Raw genomic sequence first — 11,498 nt, 5'->3', positions numbered from 1 at the left:
CAATTACACTTCTCTCAAGAAACAAGAAAAACCACAGGAGCTCTAGAAAAGAAGGTGTGTCTGCCTCAGTCTCTCAAGCATATCTGACTCTTTGTGACCTCATGACTGTAGTCTGCCAGGCTCCTCCATCCATTGTATTTCCCAAGCAAGAATTCTGGAGTGGGTTGCCATTTTTTCCTCCAGGGGATCTTCCTGACTCAGGAATCGAATCCACATCTCTTGCGTCTCCTGCATTGGCAGGCAGATTCTTTATCACTGCATCACCTGGGAATGCCTTGAAGCATAGAATATTTTCCCCCAATTTCAGGTGTTTGAAATTTGCTCATTTCTCTGGAATCACCTTCAGATGCTTTACTTAGAGACAGAAAGTACGTTTTCTTCTTTTCCCTGTGCAAAACCACGGGAAGTTGTAAAATCAAGTTCATGTGGGCATCCAACATGCCATAACAAGGAGAAGCTATGTAAAATCCCCAGGGTTCGCCACAGAAAATAGGGACAAGCCAGAATATTAGTTAGTGCCAAGGCCATAGATGCAATGAAATAGTGTGATACAAGACGAAAGGCTAAATCTAAGAGTCTGAAGTAAGGTCAGTATTAAATGAACACAGAGGCCTACCTAGAACCAGGGATAACCCAAAGTGAGTAGTTTCTGAAAGTTCTTAAGGTAGGGTATCTCTTCCTTCTCAACCTGAGTTCGTGTGAAGACGGGATAATTTTAGAATAGTTGATAAAATCTAATATTTGTTGAGAAATAGGAAATAGACTATATCACACCATAAGTTTTCAGATCCATGTTTGCTGAATTTTCAAATTTAGTCATATCCTACCTATATTGTCATTACTGCTACGGTTGTCTATGGAAATCTAGAAACTCTTTTATATCCAACGCCCTTAGGGTACTTGGAATTTTCTTATAAACTCCAGACATTTCCATAATACTATTTCAGACACCATAGCTTCTGGCACACATGCTCTGCAAGACACCCTTACCCCAGCGCACAGCTTCTCTTGCGCGCCCCTGGAAATCCACCAGAAATAACCAACAGGACAGGCGGTCTACAAGCCGCTTCTAAGATATACATCCACTGCATCTTTTGCGTGCTTTATACTTTGATGAGTATGCATAAAGTACAATATATGAAGGTCTGTTCAATAGGTCAAGTATTGACTGTGAGTCATAGCAAGCAAGCACTAAATCTATCCCAATCACTTTTCTGCCTAACTCAATGGGCATTGGTTATTTTAAAACAGGAATCAATAAGAGTGACAGATTTCAATGCTATTGCTAGGAATATACATTACTACAAAAAACACCCATGTTATACTTGACCCTGTGTCTTAGAAGGCAGAAAATCAATATCCTTATATCCCTACTAGGATTAAATTCTCTTCTTGGAATATGCTAATTAAAAGTCAATGAGAGTGCTAACATTTTCTGCATAACTAATATGAATTTATAAAAGGCAAAATAAATTATAATGAACAAGCACTTTTGCTGGAACATTAGTACCAAATTATACCCCTGCACACAAGAATTGCTTACTGCAACCCAAGAAGCCAAACTACGTCAGGCTGTTCTCTGTTTTTGTGTCACTATTACCTACTACTTATAAAGCGATAATGTGCTGCACACAAGAATTGCTTACTGCAACCCAAGAAGCCAAACTACGTCAGGCTGTTCTCTGTTTTTGTGTTACTATTACCTATTAATTATAAAGCGATAATGTGCCGCACACAAGAATTGCTTACTGCAACCCAAGAAGCCAAACTACGTCAGGCTGTTCTCTGTTTTTGTGTCACTATTACCTACTACTTATAAAGCGATAATGTGCTGCACACAAGAATTGCTTACTGCAACCCAAGAAGCCAAACTACGTCAGGCTGTTCTCTGTTTTTGTGTTACTATTACCTATTAATTATAAAGCGATAATGTGCCGCACACAAGAATTGCTTACTGCAACCCAAGAAGCCAAACTACGTCAGGCTGCTCTCTGTTTTTGTGTTACTATTACCTACTAATTATAAAGCGATAATGTGTACGCATGCATTTAAAACACACAAGCTCAAATTGTGGAGGATTGTGAGGTGCCTTTGTCCCTGGACTATGTGTAGGTAGAAAAGCAATTTAAAGCAATAGAATGCATTCTTTAATGTCAGTACAGCTTTCAGTGTGACTTAAACTTAATGATTTCTGAGGGGAGAAATAAATGGGTTGAGCTCCATCAGATGTCTACTCAATTTCACACTGTAGATAGTGTTTTAAGAGAAAATTTACCATGGAAGTTAGAAAAATAATTACTCTGCAACTACAGAACTATTGTCTTTTTTAAAGATGCATATATAATTTGGCCTTGGCCTCAGAGAAAAGCTGTCACAATACTAGGGGAAAGATCCACCAGTACAGAAATATCCAGGTCTAGAAGAAATGGAAAAAAATTAAGATATGCTAAATGAAGTACAAAATATTGTCATATGTGATTTTTAAAACCCTAGAAATTTATGACATAAAATGAAAATCCAAACAATCCATCCTGGTCTTTCTTAGCTATTCCCAACTGATCAATACTCTTGATGCATTTTTTTTAATTATTTAAAAAAATAGTCTCATAGATCAACCACACAGCCAAGTGCCTTTTCTAAAGGAAATATGTTAAACACTTTCAGCAACACTATCCTTACCAAGTTCTGCACCAGTTCAGTTATCTTTATTTTTTAGTAGAGTTGACTGAGAATCTTTCTTCCTTTATACTGCAGCTTTGAAAGACTGTAGTTTTCACCCTCTAAACATTAGTTTTTGCATGCAATTTGAAGCTGCATACATTTTCCTCTTGAGAAATTTATGCAACTCAACCTTGATTTTTTTTCCCTTCCTTCAAAACAGCAATTTATGAACAAATTAAATTGGTTCTAATGCATTCAACAAAACAAGTGAAGTGAAGCTCTAGTAGCACCATGCTCAATTCTGAGCAACAAACATAAGAAATGAACAAAAGAGACAAACATCCTTGCCGGCAAAAAAGCTTAGATATACTTCTATATATATACAGTTTCCCTTTCCATTTGGGTGACTACAGCTGGGATAGGATGATGTGTCTGTGTCTAAAAAGTCTACCCGACTTATTAAGAAAGCCTTGTCATTGTAGGCTCGGTCCTCCCTGGAAAATGCATTCCACGTGATTCAAATCACAAGGTAACAACATAGAAAAGGGAAAATAAAAACCCTAACCAAAAACAAAACCTGCACTCTCAACGAACTATTTTACAAGAATTTTAAATTTCTATATTCAACTGCAAATTGTGAGATGTAATTAAAAAGTGAACATGTGAAAATATTAGAGAGAAGGTAGATATCTACACTTTAAATACTGTGTTTGCCCCACGACAGTACTACAATCTCTAAAATATTGTGTCTGTTCTTTCTTTACCGCTCATGTTGAATTGGCCAGTCACTCTGTCTGATCGCTCTGCCTCAGGCAAATCCGTCATCCAGCTGACAGCAGCTGGAGAAAGGGCTTGTCGGGTCAGAATCTGAGCGCTCTCCCCCGTCCTGAGCTGCTTCTCTTCATCACCTCTTTTCCTGGAGAGTGGCTCCCCAGGTGGCGCTAGTGGTAAAGAACCCACCTGCCAATGCAGGAGATGTAAGAGATGCAGGTTCCATCCCTGGGTGGGAAGATCCCCTGGAAGAGGGCATGGTAATCCACTCCAGTATTCTTGCCTGGAGGATCCCATGGACAGAGGAGCCCGACAGACAGAGTGGCGAACCTCCAGAGAGGGTCCTCTTGCCAGGCGATTACTTATTTTTGCATGGGGAAGGGGGCCTTCTCTGATTTGGGGAGTGATGAAAAAGGGCTGGGGTATTCATATAGACTTGGATTGAAAGCTTCTAGGCTTTCAGTTTTCTTTTTTTTTAATTTAATTTTATTTTATTTTTAAACTTTACAATATTGTATTAGTTTTGCCAAATATTGAAATGAATCTGCCACAGGTATACCTGTGTTCCCCATCCTGAACCCTCCTCCCTCCTCCCTCCCCATACCCTCCCTCTGGGTCGTCCCAGTGCACCAGCCCCAAGCATCCAGTATCGTGCATTGAACCTGGACTGGCGACTCGTTTCATACATGATATTATACATGTTTCAATGTCATTCTCCCAAATCTTCCCACCCTCTCCCTCTCCCACAGAGTCCATAAGACTGATCTATACATCAGTGTCTCTTTTGCTGTCTCGTACACAGGGTTATTGTTACCATCTTTCTAAATTCCATATATATGCATTAGTATACTGTATTGGTGTTTTTCTTTCTGGCTTACTTCACTCTGTATAATAGGTTCCAGTTTCATCCATCTCATTAGAACTGATTCAAATGTATTCTTTTTAATGGCTGAGTAATACTCCATTGTGTATATGTACCACAGCTTTCTTAGCCATTCATCTGCTGATGGGCATCTAGGTTGCTTCCATGTCCTGGCTATTATAAACAGTGCTGCGATGAACACTGGGGTACACGTGTCTCTTTCCCTTCTGGTTTCCTCAGTGTGTATGCCCAGCAGTGGGATTGCTGGATCATAAGGCAGTTCCATTTTCAGTTTTTTAAGGAATCTCCACACTGTTCTCCATAGTGGCTGTACTAGTTTGCATTCCCACCAACAGTGTAAGAGGGTTCCCTTTTCTCCACACCCTCTCCAGCATTTATTATTTGTAGACTTTTGGATCGCAGCCATTCTGACTGCATGAAATGGTACCTCATAGTGGTTTTGATTTGCATTTCTCTGATAATGAGTGATGTTGAGCATCTTTTCATGTGTTTGTTAGCCATCTGTATGTCTTCTTTGGAGAAATGTCTATTTAGTTCTTTGGCCCATTTTTTGATTGGGTCATTTATTTTTCTGGAGTTGAGCTGTAGGAGTTGCTTGTATATTTTTGAGATTAGTTGTTTGTCAGTTGCTTCATTTGCTATTATTTTCTCCCATTCTGAAGGCTGCCTTTTCACCTTGCTAATAGTTTCCTTTGTTGTGCAGAAGGTTTTAAGTTTAATTAGGTCCCATTTGTTTATTTTTGCTTTTATTTCCAATATTCTGGGAGGTGGGTCATAGAGGATCCTGCTGTGATGTACGTCAGAGAGTGTTTTGCCTGTGTTCTCCTCTAGGAGTTTTATAGTTTCTGGTCTTACGTTGAGATCTTTAATCCATTTTGAGTTTATTTTTGTGTATGGTGTTAGAAAGTGTTCTAGTTTCATTCTTTTACAAGTGGTTGACCAGATTTCCCAGCACCACTTGTTAAAGAGATTGTCTTTAATCCATTGTATATTCTTGCTTCCTTTGTCAAAGATAAGGTGTCCATAGGTGTGTGGATTTATCTCTGGGCTTTCTACTTTGTTCCATTGATCAATATTTCTGTCTTTGTGCCAGTACCATACTGTCTTGATAACTGTGGCTTTGTAGTAGAGCCTGAAGCCAGGCAGGTTGATTCCTCCAGTTCCATTCTTCTTTCTCAAGACAGCTTTGGCTATTCGAGGTTTTTTGTATTTCCATACAAATTGTGAAATTATTTGTTCTAGCTCTGTGAAGAATACCGTTGGTAGCTTGATAGGGATTGCATTGAATCTATAAATTGCTTTGGGTAGTATACTCATTTTCACTATATTGATTCTTCCAATCCATGAACATGGTATATTTCTCCATCTATTAGTGTCCTCTTTGATTTCTTTCACCAGTGTTTTATTGTTTTCTATATATAGGTCTGTAGTTTCTTTAGGTAGATATATTCCTAAGTATTTTATTCTTTTCGTTGCAATGGTGAATGGAATTGTTTCCTTAATTTCTCTTTCAGTTTTCTCATTATTAGTGTATAGGAATGCAAGGGATTTCTGTGTGTTGATTTTATATCCTGCAACTTTGCTATAATCATTGATTATTTCTAGTAATTTTCTGGTGGAGTCTTTTCTATGTAGAGGATGATGTCATCTGCAAATAGTGAGAGTTTTACTTCTTCTTTTCCAATTTGGATTCCTTTTATTTATTCCTTTTATTTCTTTTTCTGCTCTGATTGCTGTGGCCAGAACTTCCAAAACTATGTTGAATAGTAATGGTGAAAGTGGGCACCCTTGTCTTGTTCCTGACTTTAGAGGAAATGCTTTCAATTTTTCACCATTGAGGATAATGTTTGCTGTGGGTTTGTCATATATAGCTTTTATTATGTTGAGGTATGTTCCTTCTATTCCTGCTTTCTGGAGAGTTCTTATCATAAATGGATGTTGAATTTTGTCAAAGGCTTTCTCTGCATCTATTGAGATAATCATATGGTTTTTATTTTTCAATTTGTTAATGTGGTGTATTACATTGATTGATTTGCGGATATTGAAAAATCCTTGCATCCCTGGGATAAAGCCCACTTGGTCATGGTGTATGATCTTTTTAATGTGTTGTTGGATTCTGATTGCTAGAATTTTGTTAAGGATTTTTGCATCTATGTTCATTAGTGATATTGGCCTGTAGTTTTCTTTTTTTGTGGGATCTTTGTCAGGTTTTGGTATTAGGGTGATGGTGGCCTCATGGAATGAGTTTGGAAGTTTACCTTCCTCTGCAATTTTGTGGAAGAGTTTGAGCAGGATAGGTGTTAGCTCTTCTCTAAATTTTTGGTAGAATTCAGCTGTGAAGCCGTCTGGATCTGGGCTTTTGTTTGCTGGAAGATTTTTGATTACAGTTTCAATTTCCGTGCTTGTGATGGGTCTGTTAAGATTTTCTATTTCTTCCTGGTCCAGTTTTGGAAAGTTGTACTTTTCTAAGAATTTGTCCATTTCTTCCACGTTGTCCATTTTATTGGCATATAATTGTTGATAGTAGTCTCTTATGATCCTTTGTATTTCTGTGTTGTCTGTTGTGATCTCTCCATTTTCATTTCTAATTTTATTGATTTGATTTTTCTCCCTTTGTTTCTTGATGAGTCTGGCTAATGGTTTGTCAATTTTATTTATCCTTTCAAAGAACCAGCTTTTGGTTTTGTTGATTTTTGCTATGGTCTCTTTTGTTTCTTTTGCATTTATTTCTGCCCTAATTTTTAAGATTTCTTTCCTTCTATTAACCCTGGGGTTCTTCATTTCTTCCTTTTCTAGTTGCTTTAGGTGTAGGGTTAGGTTATTTATTTGACTTTTTTCTTGTTTCTTGAGGTATGCCTGTATTGCTATGAACTTTCCCCTTATGACTGCTTTTAAAGTGTCCCACAGGTTTTGGGTTGTTGTGTTTTCATTTTCATTCATTTCTATGCAAATTTTGATTTCTTCTGTGATTTGTTGGTTATTCAGCAGCGTGTTGTTCAGCCTCCATATGTTGGAATTTTTAATAGTTTTTCTCCTGTAACTGAGATCTAATCTTACTGCATTGTGGTCAGAAAAGATGCTTGGAATGATTTCTATTTTTTTGAATTTACCAAGGTTAGCTTTATGGCCCTGGAGAAGGTTCCATGTGCGCTTGAGAAAAAGGTGAAATTCATTGTTTTGGGATGAAATGTCCTATAGATATCAATTAGGTCTAACTGGTCTATTGTATCGTTTAAAGTTTGTGTTTCCTTGTTAATTTTCTGTTTAGTTGATCTATCCATAGGTGTGAGTGGGGTATTAAAGTCTCCCACTATTATTGTGTTATTGTTAATTTCTCCTTTCATACTTGTTAGCATTTGTCTTACATACTGCGGTGCTCCCGTGTTGGGTGCATATATTTTATAATTGTTATATCTTCTTCTTGGATTGATCCTTTGATCATTATGTAGTGACCTTCTTTGTCTCTTTTCACAGCCTTTGTTTTAAAGTCTATTTTATCTGATATGAGTATTGCTACTCCTGCTTTCTTTTGGTCCCTATTTGCATGGAAAATCTTTTTCCAGCCCTTCACTTTCAGTCTGTATGTGTCCCCTGTTTTGAGGTGGGTCTCTTGTAGACAACATATGTAGGGGTCTTGTTTTTGTATCCATTCAGCCAGTCTTTGTCTTTTGGTTGGGGCATTCAACCCATTTACGTTTAAGGTAATTACTGATAAGTATGATCCCGTTACCATTTACTTTATTGTTTGGGGTTTGAGTTTATACACCATTTTGTGTTTCCTGTCTAGAGAATATCCTGGAGAGCTGGTTTGGTGGTGCAGAATTCTCTCAGCTTTTGCTTGTCTGAGAAGCTTTTGATTTCTCCTTCATATTTGAATGAGATCCTTGCTGGGTACAATAATCTGGGCTGTAGGTTATTTTCTTTCATCACTTTAAGTATGTCTTGCCATTCCCTCCTGGCTTGGAGAGTTTCTATTGAAAGATCAGCTGTTATCCTTATGGGAATTCCCTTGTGTGTTATTTGTTGTTTTACCCTTGCTGCTTTTAATATTTGTTCTTTGTGTTTGATCTTTGTTAACTTGATTAATATGTGTCTTGGGGTGTTTCGCCTTGGGTTTATCCTGTTTGGGACTCTCTGAGTTTCTTGGACTTGGGTGATTATTTCCTTCCCCATTTTAGGGAAGTTTTCAACTATTATCTCTTCAAGTATTTTCTCATGGTATTTCTTTTTGTCTTCTTCTTCTGGGACCCCTATGATTCGAATGTTGTAGTGTTTAATATTGTCCTGGAGGTCTCTGAGATTGTCCTCATTTCTTTTAATTCATTTTTCTTTTATCATCTCTGATTCATTTATTTCTACCATTCTATCTTCTAATTCACTAATCCTATCTTCTGCCTCTGTTATTCTACTATTTGTTGCCTCCAGAGTGTTTTTAATTTCATTTATTGCATTATTCACTATATATTGACTCTCTTTTATTTCTTCTAGGTCCTTGTTAAACCTTTCTTGCATCTTCTCAATCTTTGTCTCCAAGCTATTTATCTGTGATTCCGTTTTGATTTCAAGATTTTGGATCAATTTCACTATCATTATTCAGAATTCTTTATCAGGTAGATTCCCTATCTCTTCCTCTTTTGTTTGGTTTGGTGGGCATTTATCCTGTTCCTTTATCTGCTGGCTATTCCTCTGTCTCTTCATCTTGTTTAAATTGCTGAGTTTGGGGTGTCCTTTCTGTATTCTGGCAGTTTGTGGAGTTCTCTTTATTGTGGTGTTTCCTCGCTCTGTGTGAGTTTGTACAGGTGGCTTGTCAAGGTTTCTTGGTTAGGGAAGCTTGTGTCAGTGTTTTGGTGGGTGGAGCTGTATTTCTTCTCTCTCCTTTCAAAGACTTGGGTTGCTTTTCTGGGTGCCTGATGTCCTCTGCCAGCATTCAGAAGTTGTTTTGTGGAATTTACTCGGCATTTAAATGGTCTTTTGATGAATTTGTGGGGGAGAAAGTGCTCTCCCCGTCCTACTCCTCCGCCATCTTAGCTCCTCCCCAGCTTTCAGTTTTCAAATGTCAATATACTGCCTTTTGCCTGAATTTATTCTTTCTATTTGCATTTTGCCCCTTCCCCCTTTCTTAATCATTTTGCTACCAGGATCCACAAGTTTTGCTTTCTATGATGTAATACTTGATAATTTAATTGATTTTCACTAATGAGGACTTGCGTAGTTTCCCTGCCATTTTTTTTTTCAGACTCTCAAGTTCTATGCATCAAATATCCTGATGTAAATAAGGAAGAAATCTTTGTTACCTCGTTCAGCTTTTTAATTTTATACACAGGGAAAAATGGACACAAAGGTAAGAGTGTGGAAGATGTGTGTGTGTCTGTATTAGTCACTCAGTTGTTCTGACTCTGTGATCCCTTGGACTGCAGCCCACCAGGCTCCTCCATCCATGGAATTCTCCAGACAAGAATACTGGAGTGGGTTGCCATTCCCTTCTCTAGGGGATCTTCCAGACCCAGGGATCAAACACAGGTTTCCTGCATTGCAGGCAGATTCTTTACCATCTGAGCCACCAGAAGTAAATAAAATGAAAGCAAAGACCAGCCCCCTCTTCCCCTCCAGGAAGGGAGACTCCCAGGCTGACTCCGCTACACTGCTCAGGCAGAGGAGGCTGCACAGGGGCTGCTAGAACTCCTTCGTGAACCGCACTTAAGGGATAAATGGACGGAGTACCAATTTTCAACAGAACAGAAAAAACGTTTTCACTTGTGTGAAGTATGAAGAGACCTACTACAATATTTAAGGACACTTACAAAATGTAGTTGTGTGTGTGTGTGTGTTGGTCTTGGCTCTTTTGAGATCAGTTCTCCTTCCTGAACAGTAGCTTAAGTCTGTATCCCAAAGGACTTCCTTCATTGCCCCAAGGCCAGGTCCCAGACAAGCAGGAACAGCTCCCACCCCCCAGAACCTACTGAAGTTACTCAGATTAGCCAATCCCAAGCCAGCCTTCCTGCCTTCCCTGCCCCCTTTTCCCCATGAAATCAAAGTGAAAGTATTAGTGTCTGACTCTTTGTGACCCCATGGACTGTAGCCCACCAGGATCCTCTATTCATAGGGTTCTCCAGGCCGGAATACTGGAGTGGACTGTCATTCCCTTTTCCAGGGGATCTTTCTGACCCACGGATAGAACCTGGGTCACATGTTCTTTACTGTCTGAGCTACCGGGGAAGCCCATAGTTTGCCTAATTCCTCACAAATAAAGAATGTCAAAGTTTTGCAATAACTTTTTTCTAGACTGTTTCACAGCCTCTGGGCTGATCATGCCATCTGGTGGACAAATTAAATAAATGCAAGGAAGATTTCTTGGTACCTGTAGCAATGGCACCCCACTCCAGTACTCTTGCCTGGAAAATCCCATGGACGGAGGAGCCTGGAAGGCTGCAGTCCATGGGGTCGCTGAGGGTCGGGCACGACTGAGCGACTTCACTTTCACTTTTCACTTTCATGCATTGGAGAAGGAAATGGCAACCCACTCCAGTGTTCTTGCCTGGAGAATCCCAGGGACGGGGGAGCCAGGTGGGCTGCCGTCTATGGGGTCGCACAGAGTCAGACACGACTGAAGCGACTTATCAGCAGTAGCAGCAGCAGTATGTGTGTGTGGTCTGTAAGGAAGGTAGTAAAGGGATGGTATTAAGTCTAGTAGATAAAGTAGCATATTCAATTCAAACTATAAAAAGATCAGTTTCTAAGTAGTGGCATTCAGTTCAGTGCAGCTCAGTTTAGTACAGTTCAGTAGCTCAGTCGTGTCCGACTCTTTGTGACCCCATGGTTTGCAGCACACCAGGCCTCCTTGTCCTGACCAACTCCCAGAGTTTACCCAAACTCATGTCCATTGAGTTGGTGATGCCATCCAACCATCTCATCCTCTGTCATCCCCTTCTCCTCCTGCCTTCAATCTTTCCCAGCATCAGGGTCTTTTCCAATGAGTCAGTTCTTCTCATCAGGTGGCCAAAGTATTGGAGTTTCAGCTTGAACATCAGTCCTTCCAATGAACACCCAGGACTGATCTTTAGGACGGACTGGTTGGATCTCCTTGCAGTCCAAGGGACTCTCAAGAGTCTTCTCCAACACCACAGTTCAAAGCATCAATTCTTTGGCACTCAGCTTTCTTTATAGTCCAATTCTCACGTCCATA

This window comes from Bos indicus, chromosome 24 (assembly GCF_029378745.1).
Source record: "Bos indicus isolate NIAB-ARS_2022 breed Sahiwal x Tharparkar chromosome 24, NIAB-ARS_B.indTharparkar_mat_pri_1.0, whole genome shotgun sequence".
Taxonomy (NCBI): Eukaryota; Metazoa; Chordata; class Mammalia; order Artiodactyla; family Bovidae; genus Bos; species Bos indicus.
This window is presented reverse-complemented; position numbering follows the sequence as displayed.